Source organism: Vitis vinifera, chromosome 1, assembly GCF_030704535.1.
Source record: "Vitis vinifera cultivar Pinot Noir 40024 chromosome 1, ASM3070453v1".
NCBI lineage: Eukaryota > Viridiplantae > Streptophyta > Magnoliopsida > Vitales > Vitaceae > Vitis > Vitis vinifera.
Window position 1 is genome coordinate 18986836 of NC_081805.1, and position 11134 is coordinate 18997969.

An 11134-nucleotide genomic window follows, 5' to 3' on the forward strand; every position below is an offset into this window, starting at 1 on the left:
AGATCTTTCTCCTCGGCAAATCCACCCTCGATTTGTACAGTGTCCAAAGAAACAAAGCTAATAGGCATTTCAAAAACTATAACCATGCAAATAAGTAAAAAATAAATGGGCTTGATGAAGGATAAAGAAGTTGATCACTAAACCAAATTGTAGACCCTCCATTTTGTCCTAGTACCATATATTATCCTATTTGTCTTCATTTCTCATGGTGATTTATTGTCACTCATTTGGTATTATTTTTTGAGCCACCTTCAGAGATTTGTTGTCGAGGGATTTTTATGGATCCCAATTGAGACCTTACTCACACCTTAGTTTAGTTCACTTAGCTGGTTTTTTAGGTTCAGATCACTTAGTTGCATTTTGGGTTTAGTTTACTTACTGGTATTTTAGTTTAGTTCACTTAGTTGCACCTTAGCCCTAGCTCACTTAGTTGCACTTCTGTTCAACTCACTTAGTTGCATTTTATATTTAGCTCATTTAGCTACACTTTAATTTAGCTCACTTAGTTGCACTTTAGTTTTGCTAACTTATAAGTTGCACTTTAGTTCAACTCACTTAGTTGCACTTTAGTTTAACCCCACTTAGATGCATTTTAGATTTTGCTCACTTAGATGCACTTTAGTTTAGCTCACTTAGATGCACGTTAATTGAGTTCACTTAGTTGTACTTTAATTTAGCTCACTTAGATGCGCTTTAGTTTAGCTCACTTAGATGTGCTTTAGTTTAACACACTTAGATGCGCTTTAGTTTAACCCACTTTGATGCGCTTTAGTTTAGCTCACTTAGATGTTCTTTAGTTTATCTCACTTAAATGCACTTTAATTTAGCTCACTTAGTTGCATTTTAGGAAATTTCTTGGTTGCATCTTAGTTTAGATTCACTTTAGGATAGTTCGTCTAGATGTATATTTAGGTACAATTTAAGTTAGTTCATCTAGGTGCATTTTAGGATAGTTTATCTAGATATATTTTAGGATTTTGTTTTGTATTTTTTTTTTAAGGTGAACTTTTGGATAGTATCTCGTCACCGTGCATGACATGTGCATGAAGTTGTTTGGGAAATCAAATTTGGAGATTGAAGAGGATTTTCTAAGGTGTACACAACTTGGAGAGTTGGAGATTGGCATTTAAGATTTTAGATAAGAAAGGAAGCCTTATTGGAAGATGGCTTTTGGAATTTTAGGAAGGTTAGAACTCTAGGGGAGTTCATGCCATATAGATTAGGAAGATACTCATGGCTTGAAGGGAATTTTACAAGGGAAGGAGATTAATGCATTACCATAGGAGATGAGATTTTCTTTTTAGGATGACTCACACGCATGGACCATCAAGATTTTTGGAGATTTAAAAAAAGAAGTGGCTGCCATTAAGGAGAGAGGAAAGACTCACGGATCAGAGAAGGGAGAGGGTAGGACTCTCTTTGAGTTACGAATTGGAGATATTGAAAGAGGTTCGAGTTTTCCCATTATATGCTGAATAGACTTCAGTATTTTGAATATAGCTTTCATTACAAATATCAAAATAAGTTGATTCTTAAGGTTATGAAAACTAATAGAAAGAGCTATAACTCATCTGTTGATATATAACTTTTCCTAAATCAATTGTTATCAAGGATTAAATTTAGTAACAGTGTTCAAGTGAGCTTTCCCGGCATATGTTGAATAGGCTTCAGTATTTCGAGCATACCTCTCGCTACAAATATTGAAATAAGTTGATTCTTAAAGGTATGAAAACCTAACAGAAATGACTACACTTCATTTGTTTAAAACTTTTCCTAAATCAATTGTTATCGAGGAGTAAATTTCCTAACAAAAATAAGATCATAACTACTAAGAGATTTTGGGAGAGGTAAGATGCCATTGGAGATACCCACGACCACAAGGAGAATTTTTTTGGAGAGTTAGACTGCCATTAGGGACTTGGAGAAAGGGGGTCATGCCATAGAGTGGCTGCATAAAAGATTTTTGGAGACTCACACACGCATAGGAGAAAAGGTGAAGTTTTGAGAGCTTTTTGGAGGAAGAAAGAGACATCCACGACTTGGCCATTGAGAGAGGGACTTAGGATACCACCAATTGAGCTTGAAGAATAAAGGAAGCATCTTGAGAAGAAAAGTCAAATTCTTAAAGATCAAGAAGGCAAGACTTGACATAGGGAAACAAGAAGAGAAACAAGTTTGATCCTTTTTGGGAGAAAGGTATGCTTTCTTTAATTTTCTTGATATCTTGATCATGATTATCTTTCTATTCTCTTCCTCTTATGCTTGAATATTGAAATTATATATGCTTTGTGGTTGATAATGAAGACCACTTTGATTGTTGTTAATTGGATATTGTTGATGACATACTGATGGAAAGCCGATGAATGGTTGATTGATCTTATGTTCATTGATGCCTATTAAAATTGAGATTAGGATTATTTTCTTTTAGAATCATTCTCATTTAATTCAAGTCATTGGAGAAATCATGATAATTTTCTTTGCATGAATCTAACATTGTTTTAGTTCATTTCTATTTCGATTTCTCTCTTTAAGTAAATTGATGTCTGTGTTTCATTGATTCTACCATTATTTGTTGCATTACTGACCACTGAATTGAAAAATTGGAATTAAATTGTTTAGGGGTTTTCTTAAAAATATTTTGATATTTATATGAAATTCTTAACCTTTTAAACCTATCAATTAAACTTAATTTGGGATTAAAGTCATTTTGAAATTGAGAGATTTAAATTAGTCTTTACACAAGTCTCGTTTTAACCTTATTTTGGACACCTGAACTAATTTTGTAAAAATAAATCATTTCTTAATTTCCTTAATTTTGTTTGATATTTTTCTTTAATTAATACTTCTTAAAAATTTTAGGACCCTATTTTTTTGAAAAGTGATTCCTCAAGTAGGAGAAAAATAATCCTTTTTTCATCGCTTGTTGTATTAACCCCATTTTGTAGTCAAGGAATGTTTGGATTGATTTAAAAATTCTCCTTGTGTGATTAAATCATGTTGTTATTTTTCTTGTAAAGTAAAAATATTGAAGGTATTGTAAAATTGTTTTCTTGATTTTATTATGCTTCTAGATTAGTAAAAAAAAATAAAAATTCTTTTTCCTATGTTGCTAAAATTTGCCTTGTTTTTGACCAATTTTTTGTGATTAAATTTTCTATTAAATGGGATATGATTTGATTATTTGGCCTTTTTAGATTGTATTTTAGACACATAGGAGATGTTGTCCAATTTTTTTTCATGGTGAAATTCCATCTCTATATATTTTTTAGGATTTATTTTGCAAGTGTCTTTGTTATGACCAGTGTTGATTATTCTATAAAGTGATCATAATGTGATTTTAATCTGGAATTGATTGACACCTAGTTAAATGTTTTGGCCTTTTTGTTGGGACATTGGCTCTTGTTTATATGTTGAAAATTTTGTTCCAATTTATGTTTGACCATAGAAGTTTTTTTAGATAGTAACTTGCTTTCCATTAAAGATCAAGGGTTGTTGTTTGTCCATCTAGGAAGTCACAGGTACGTCTACAAAGGTTTGACTTGCAATATATACAGCCTATTTGAGGTATAAAAGGTTCAATATCATTTTTAGATTTAAAATGCTTAATTATTATTATGATTATTTTTGAAAAGAAGTAAGGGTCGCTCAAGTGGTTAATCCCACTCAAAATGGTCATTCCACTCAAGCGGTAGGAACCGCTCAAGCATTTCAAGTCCGCTCAAGTGGTCATGACAATCTTGTTGAGTTTAGAAATGTATTTTGGATGAATTTCACTCAAACTCTAATTTGGAAACTTGAGATACTGAAATCCTTATGGCTTTTGCCTATAAATTCCTTCCTTGTAACCCTTTGAAGGTTCGAGATTGGAGATTAGAGATTAGAAAGATCATAGAGATTTTAGAGATTGCTAGGAGACCTTTTATTATTTAGAGGTACTCTTTGAGGAGAAAGACGCATTTGTCACACCATTTCCATTCTCTCATTCAAGTATTCAATTATTTGAATTGTTGGTTGAAGATTGTATTCCCTTTAAAGGGACCGAAGGATCTACTAGGGAGCAATAGGTGGTTGTTGTGTCGTAGACGTGGATTAAGTTGTAGGTACTGGAGAGTAAGCATTTAGAATAAAGTGGCCAGGTAAATCAATGTGACCTGATTTCAAATAGTGGATTTAGATTAGTAGGTCTTAGACCTCATGTTTTTTTATCTCCATAGTTTGTGGGGGTTTTCCACATAAAAATCTTGTGCCTCATTGTCTATATCTTTTATATTTTGTTTGAATTGCCTAGAACATGTTAAATTGATTATTTCCAATATCTTATAGGGCAATCTTAAAAATTTTATATTTATTCATGCCTACTTCTATTATGATTGAAGATATTGACTATATTGAATGAGGTGGTTATATTGGTGGTTATGGTTGTTATAACTATAACCAATTATTGTTATCCTTAACTTCTCTTAGGGTATCTTTTGATTAATTTGTTGGGATGTTATTAACTTTGTTAGGTTGGTTATTTTGGATGATCTTATTATTCCTAACATATCTCAATAGACATTTTAGATATTGATAATTATATTATCCCTGACAAATTGCAGGGTATTCCTAAAAGTTAAAAATCATATTTTTATATGCCTAAAGATTTTAGGTATAACCATTTATTTATTTAGGTCATCTTTGATATCTCTTAGGATAAAAAGTTGGTTATAATTAACCAATATTATTTTAAATATTTAAAATCACCCATTCACTTCCCCTCTAGGCATTCCCTATTGGGCTTTCAGTAATTATTCAAGTGGTATTTAGAGTAATACCCATTTTTTCAATTGGTGTTAGAGCAGGATAAAAAATTGATTCTTTATCCTATTGATTAAAAATTCAATTTTTATTGTTTATATTATTTTAAAATCAATTTTTTATTAATCATATAGGATAAAAATCAAATTTTTATTAATCTTGTAAGTTTGATATGGAACATTAAAAAAGTGGTGCTCTATTGAATAATCCACCCTATTTTGATGGGAATAACTATTCCCATTGGAAAACATGAAAGATGTTTTTCCTCACCATGCAAGGTGAAACGGTGTGGAACTCAGTTGAATATGGTTGGGGACCACTATTAATCCTTGATGCTCAAGGAAGATTAATAGGAGAACTTAAACTTAAACATGAATGGGATAAAGCCAACAATGAACATAGTGAAGCCAATGCTAAGGCTTTATTTAGTATTTTTAATGGAGTTTGTCCAGATGAGCTTCATAGGATAGCAAATTGAAAATGTGCAAATGAAGCATGGGATATTCTTCAAGTCACTCATGGACCTCACATTGTACTAAAAATACAATGTTTAAGATGGAATATACTCCACTAGTTGAGTTCTACTAATTAATAGTCTTTGAAAATAAATAAAATGGGGAAATAAAAGATTGAGAAATTTATTTTTTTTGAACACAACTCACACGGACCTCACATTTTGAAGAGCCAACCTCATAGGTGATTCAAATTTTGAAGATAGTGTTTCTACAACTTTTGAAGATGTAGGTATGATCCTAATGACATGTTAGCTTTTGTTGCATCTATGAAACATGAGAATGATTTTGATTGTGATAGTGATAGTGATGATAATGAGTTTACTGATGAACAAAGGGCTGAATTCTTTGGTAATTTTTTTGTTGAGCATGAAAGATTAATTAAGAGTTATATGAAAAATCATGAAGTTCTTGATGCTCATAAAAATAAGATTGATGTGCTTAATGCTGAAAAGACTAATCTTCTTGAGAAGATTAGATTTCTTGAATTTGAGCATCATTCTTTCCTTGAGAAGAATAATGCTCACACTCAAGAAATCAAGAATAATAAGCCTTCTTCATCTGTGAATGAAAATTTCCACCCTAGAACTAAAGTGCTTAATGAAATTCTTGATAAATGCAAAACCCATGGTGATAAAAGAAGTTTGGGGTATATCAACAAAGATGAAACTCACATGGAAAAATTGTGTTTTTCAAAGGTAAGGATGATACCCCAACCAAGTAGAATCTCTTAAAAAGACATCACTATGCACACACTGTAAGAAAGTTGGACATTCTCAATTTAGATGCTACACGAGGTTTCTTGAAAGTTTTGAAACTCAAATGAATAGACATATGAATTATTTTAATTCCCTTAAAAATAACATCTTGAATAATGGGAAAGGGAATAAAACCAATCAGAAACCTAGAAGTCAATCTAGTTCCTCCAAGTCACCACCTAGGACTAAGCAAGTTTAGTTGAGAAATGATAAGTCCAAATGTCAATTCGTATTAAATTCTCTTGAAGCTAAATCTTCTAGTAAATAGTACCTTGATAGTGGGTGCTTTAGACACATGACAAAAGAAAAATACTCTTTCACTTCTCTAGAAAACTATGAGGGTGGGGTTTTTACATTTGGAGATGGAAACCTAGCTAAAGTAAAAGACAAGGGTAGTATAGTTATCTCTGGTTGTCCCAACTAGATGAAGTTCTTTATGTTGAAGGACTTAAAGCAAACCTTTTAAGCATTAGTCAAATGTGCGATAAAGACCATAAAGTGAATTTTCACTAGGACTTATGTGAGGTTCTTAATAAAGATGGAAAGGTAGTCATCATAGGACATAGGACAATTGATAATTGTTATGCCATAAAACCTAACTTTAGAACACCTCTTATGTGCAATAGGCCTAAGCTTGATTCTATTGAGCTTTGGCATAAAAGACTAGGTCACATAAACTACATGGACTTGTGCACTTAGTGAATACTGAAAAAGTTAGAGGTATCCCTAAACTTAGTGGAGAACCTAAACCCATTTGTGGTGAGTGCATGAAAGGAAAACAAACTAAGAGCCCACACAACAAGGTTAAGGAGATAAAAGACCACTAGACCTTTAAATCTTTTTCATGGATCTTATGGGTCTAATGCGAACTGAAAGCATAGGTGGCAAGAGATATGCCCTTGTGGTTAAAGATGATTTTTCAAGATACTCCTTTGTGAGTATTCTTAGGGAGAAATATGAGGCCATAGAACATTTGAAGTCTTTATTTAATAGAATACAAGTGGAAATTGGTCGTCCAAGTGTAAGGATTAGGAGTGATAGGGGGAGAGAGTTTGACAATGTGGATGTTAACGTCTTTTTGCGAGTAAAAAGGAATTAAACATGAGTTTTCAACTCCAAGAAATTCTCAACAGAATGGAGTAGCTAAAAAAGAAAGAATAGAGTGCTACAAGAGATGGCTAGGATGATGATTCACATGCATACTATCCTTATGCAATTTTGGGTAGAAGCCGTTAATACTGTGTGTTATACTATCAATAAAATTTTTCTTAGATCGAGAACAAAGAAGACATCTTATGAATTATGGACTAGGAGAAAACCTAACATTAAGTATTTTAGGAATTTTGGTAGTGAGTGCTATATAATAAAAAATAAGGAGACCCTTGGAAAGTTTGATACCAAATCTCATTTAGGTATCTTCCTAGGATATTCTATTTCTAGTAAAGCTTATAGGGTTTATAATCAAAATTCACAAGTCATCAAGGAATCTTCTAATGTAGTTATAAATGATATTGGGTATGATCAGGAAATAATTTATAATCAAATTTTATCCTAGGAATCAGTTGGGGATAACTCTAAAGACTTGGAGACTACTAAAGATAACCCTAATGATATCCTTGAAAGAGACATTGACACTAACAATGATGAAATTATATCGTTAAAAGACACTCTTGAAGAAATAAGGGATAAGCATAGATCCAGAATACCTAAGAACCAACCAATCTCAAATGTTATAGGTAATGTAAATGAACGTGTGGTTACTAGGAGACAATCAAGATTAAATAAAGTGGGTTTTGTATGCTATACCCATTTGGAGCCAAAGAAAGTGGAGGAAGCTTTAAGAGATGAATCTTGGACTACGACACTCTAGGAAGAGTTAAATCAATTCACTAGGAATGATGTGTAGTATTTAGTCCTTAGGCTTAAAGATAAACATGTCATAGGTAAAAAATGGATTTTCAAGAACAAACAAGATGAAAATGGGGTCATTGTGAGAAACAAAGCAAGACTAATAGCCTAAGGATATTAAAAAATAGAAGGGATTGATTATAAAGAGACATTTGCACCCGTAGCTAGATTAGAATCAATTCAGATACTTTTGACAATAGCATGCTCCTTGAGGATTAAGCTTTACCAAATTGATATCAAGAGTGTTTTTCTAAATGAGATTCTAAGTGAAGAAGTTTATGTTGAGCAACCTAAGGGTTTCGAGGATCCAAATTTCCCTAATCATATCTATAGGTTGAAGAAATTTTTTTATGGATTAAAGCAAGCTCCTAGAGCATGGTATGAGAGGCTCACAACCTATCTTTTAGAGAAAAAGTTTGAAAGAGGGGGAGTTGATAGAACCTTGTTTGTAAATAGGTCCAATGATGAGTTGTTAGTAGCTCAGATTTATGTTGATGATATTGTTTTTGGAGCTACATCTAGTGAACTTACCCATAGTTTTTCCAAAAAGATGAAGATTGAATTCGAGATGAGCATGATGGGTGAATTAACTTTCTTCCTAGGCTTGCAGATTATGCAACTAAAAGATGGAATATTTCTTTCTCAATCCAAATATGCTAGGGAAGTTGTGAAGAAATTTGGTTTAGAATCCTCTAAACACTTTAAGACACCAATGAGCACTACCACTAAGCTTAGCAAGGAAGCATCTGGAAAAGATGTTGCACAAAAGCTTTATAGAAGTAAGATAGGAAGCTTACTTTACCTCACTACGAGTCGTATTGACATATCTTTTAGTGTTGGAGCTTGTGCTAGATAAAAATCAAACCCTAAAGAGTCACACTTAACAACTATGAAAAAAATTATTCATTATATAAATGAGACTTTTGATTATGGTTTGTGGTATCCTTACGAGTCTTCTCTTATGATTGTTGGATATTCCGATGCTGACTAGGCCGAAAACATTGAGGATAGAAAAACCACATATGGTACTTGTTTTTTTATTGGTGATAGTCTTGCAACTTGGCTTAGTAAGAAACAAAACTCTATATCCTTATCTACTACTGAAGATGAGTATATTGCTACTAGGAGCTATTGTACGCACCTCCTATGGATGAAGCAAATGCTTAAAGACTATGGAATTGAGCAAGAAACCATGAACATACATTGTGACAACTCTAATGCTATAAATATCTTAAAGAATCTTGTTCTTCATTCCCATACTAAGCACATTGAAATCCCTCATCATTTCATTAGGGATCTTGTTGAAAAACAAGTTGTTTCTTTAGAGTTTGTCCCCACTGAACAACAATCTGCAAATATTATTACCAAACCCCTAGATTCTCTTAGGTTTGAGTACCTTAGGAAATTCCTGGGCATATTCTTAATCGATTGATCATCATGGGTATAGGCTTCAAAGTTGTTGAGCTTAGTGTTTACATCTTTTTGTTTCCTTTGGCCTTATTTTGTTTTGGATATGTGATTTTTGTTTATTTACTTGATTTATTAGCATGATTCGTAATGTTTCAAGTTTGTGATTTAGAGAAATATACTATATCTACTAGATTTGATGTGGGTGGATTCATAGATATTTGTTAATCATTATTGATGTATTTGATTCCTGATAATTAAATGTCTTTGTATGTGAGAAATTCAATATTGGTTACATCTTGTACTTGATTAAGGGGGAGACTTCTTAAGTTGAACTAATAAAGTATACTTTGATTGCTTTGGAAGGATCCATTGTCATTCTTAAATCTTATAATCCATATACCTTTTTTGACTATGATCATTATTTGTTTCCCGAAGTGATTTAATACAAAATATTAAATCTTTGATTAAGCATGACTCTTATACCCTTGTTCAAGATTTATGCTCTTAAAGGTATGTTGCTCATGTGCAACATTTGGAAACACCTCTAAAGTGGAAACAAAGGCAACCATGAATGAAAACAAAAAGAAAAAGAAAAAGAAAAAAAGACAAAGATATCATATTAAGGAGTCAAGTTGTACTGTATGTAGATCAATGAGGTTGTGTTAAACAAAATCCGATGATCTTAGTTCAAATTGATTGGATGTGTTCTTTAATTTGACTAAAGACATCACTGGATTTCTTCTAAGTGATCAATTTCAAAATATTGAACTAGTAAGTCGTATTCCCTTGAAAATCAATACTTATGTTTCTATGTTGGCTCTCTAATACATTGATGGTTATGCATTAGGTTTTCGAAACTGAGATTATGATTAACTCACCTTTGATCTTAAATTCTCATTCTTGTTTGGATTGATGTGTACTATCTGAAGTCACTTCCTTTATTACTAATTGAGCTAATGTTGAAAGTTTATGAACTTAATTGTCTGCTCTTTTTAGTTTAAATTTGTTTCAATTGGTGCCAACCCTTTTTTATATGTTAGCGAGTTTAGTTTTCTATCCCCTATTAGAATTCATTTTAGGCTTTGGTCACTCAAGCGCTAATATGCATCCAACGGTTCATCTCAGTGTGTCTTTTGTATTTCAAATGTTTTCCTATTCTCTCAAGTGCTCTACGACTTCGTTTCTTTGTCATTTGAGGTCATTTGTTTTAGTTTAGTTTTCTAATAATTCAAAAAGCCTAGTGGTCATTCATTTTAGTTTAGTTTTCTAAATATTGCTTTTTGAATTGTCTATCTCTCTACGACTTCGCGCTAATAATGCCTAGTGGTCATTCATTTTAGTTTAGTTTTCTAATGATGTTTTGTCATAAAATTGCTAAAGAGGGGGATTGTTAGGACTTTGAGTCTTGTTTATATGTTGACAATTTTGTTTCAATTTATATTTGGCCATAGAAGTCTTTTTAGATAGTGACTTGCTCTTCATTGAAGATCAAGGGTTGTTCATCTAATTGAGAAGTCACAGGTGTGTCTAAAAGGTTTAGCTTGTGGCATATAAGGCCTATTTGAGGTATAAGAGGTTCGGTATCATTTTTGGACTTAAAATGTTTTAAAATGTTTTTTTTTAAAAAGAAGTAGGGGCTGCTCAAGTGGTTAATCCCACTCAAGCGGTTAATCCCATTCAAGTGATTAATCTCACTTAAGTGGTCAACCCGTTCAAGCAGTAGGAATTGCTCAAACGGAGCGCTCAAGT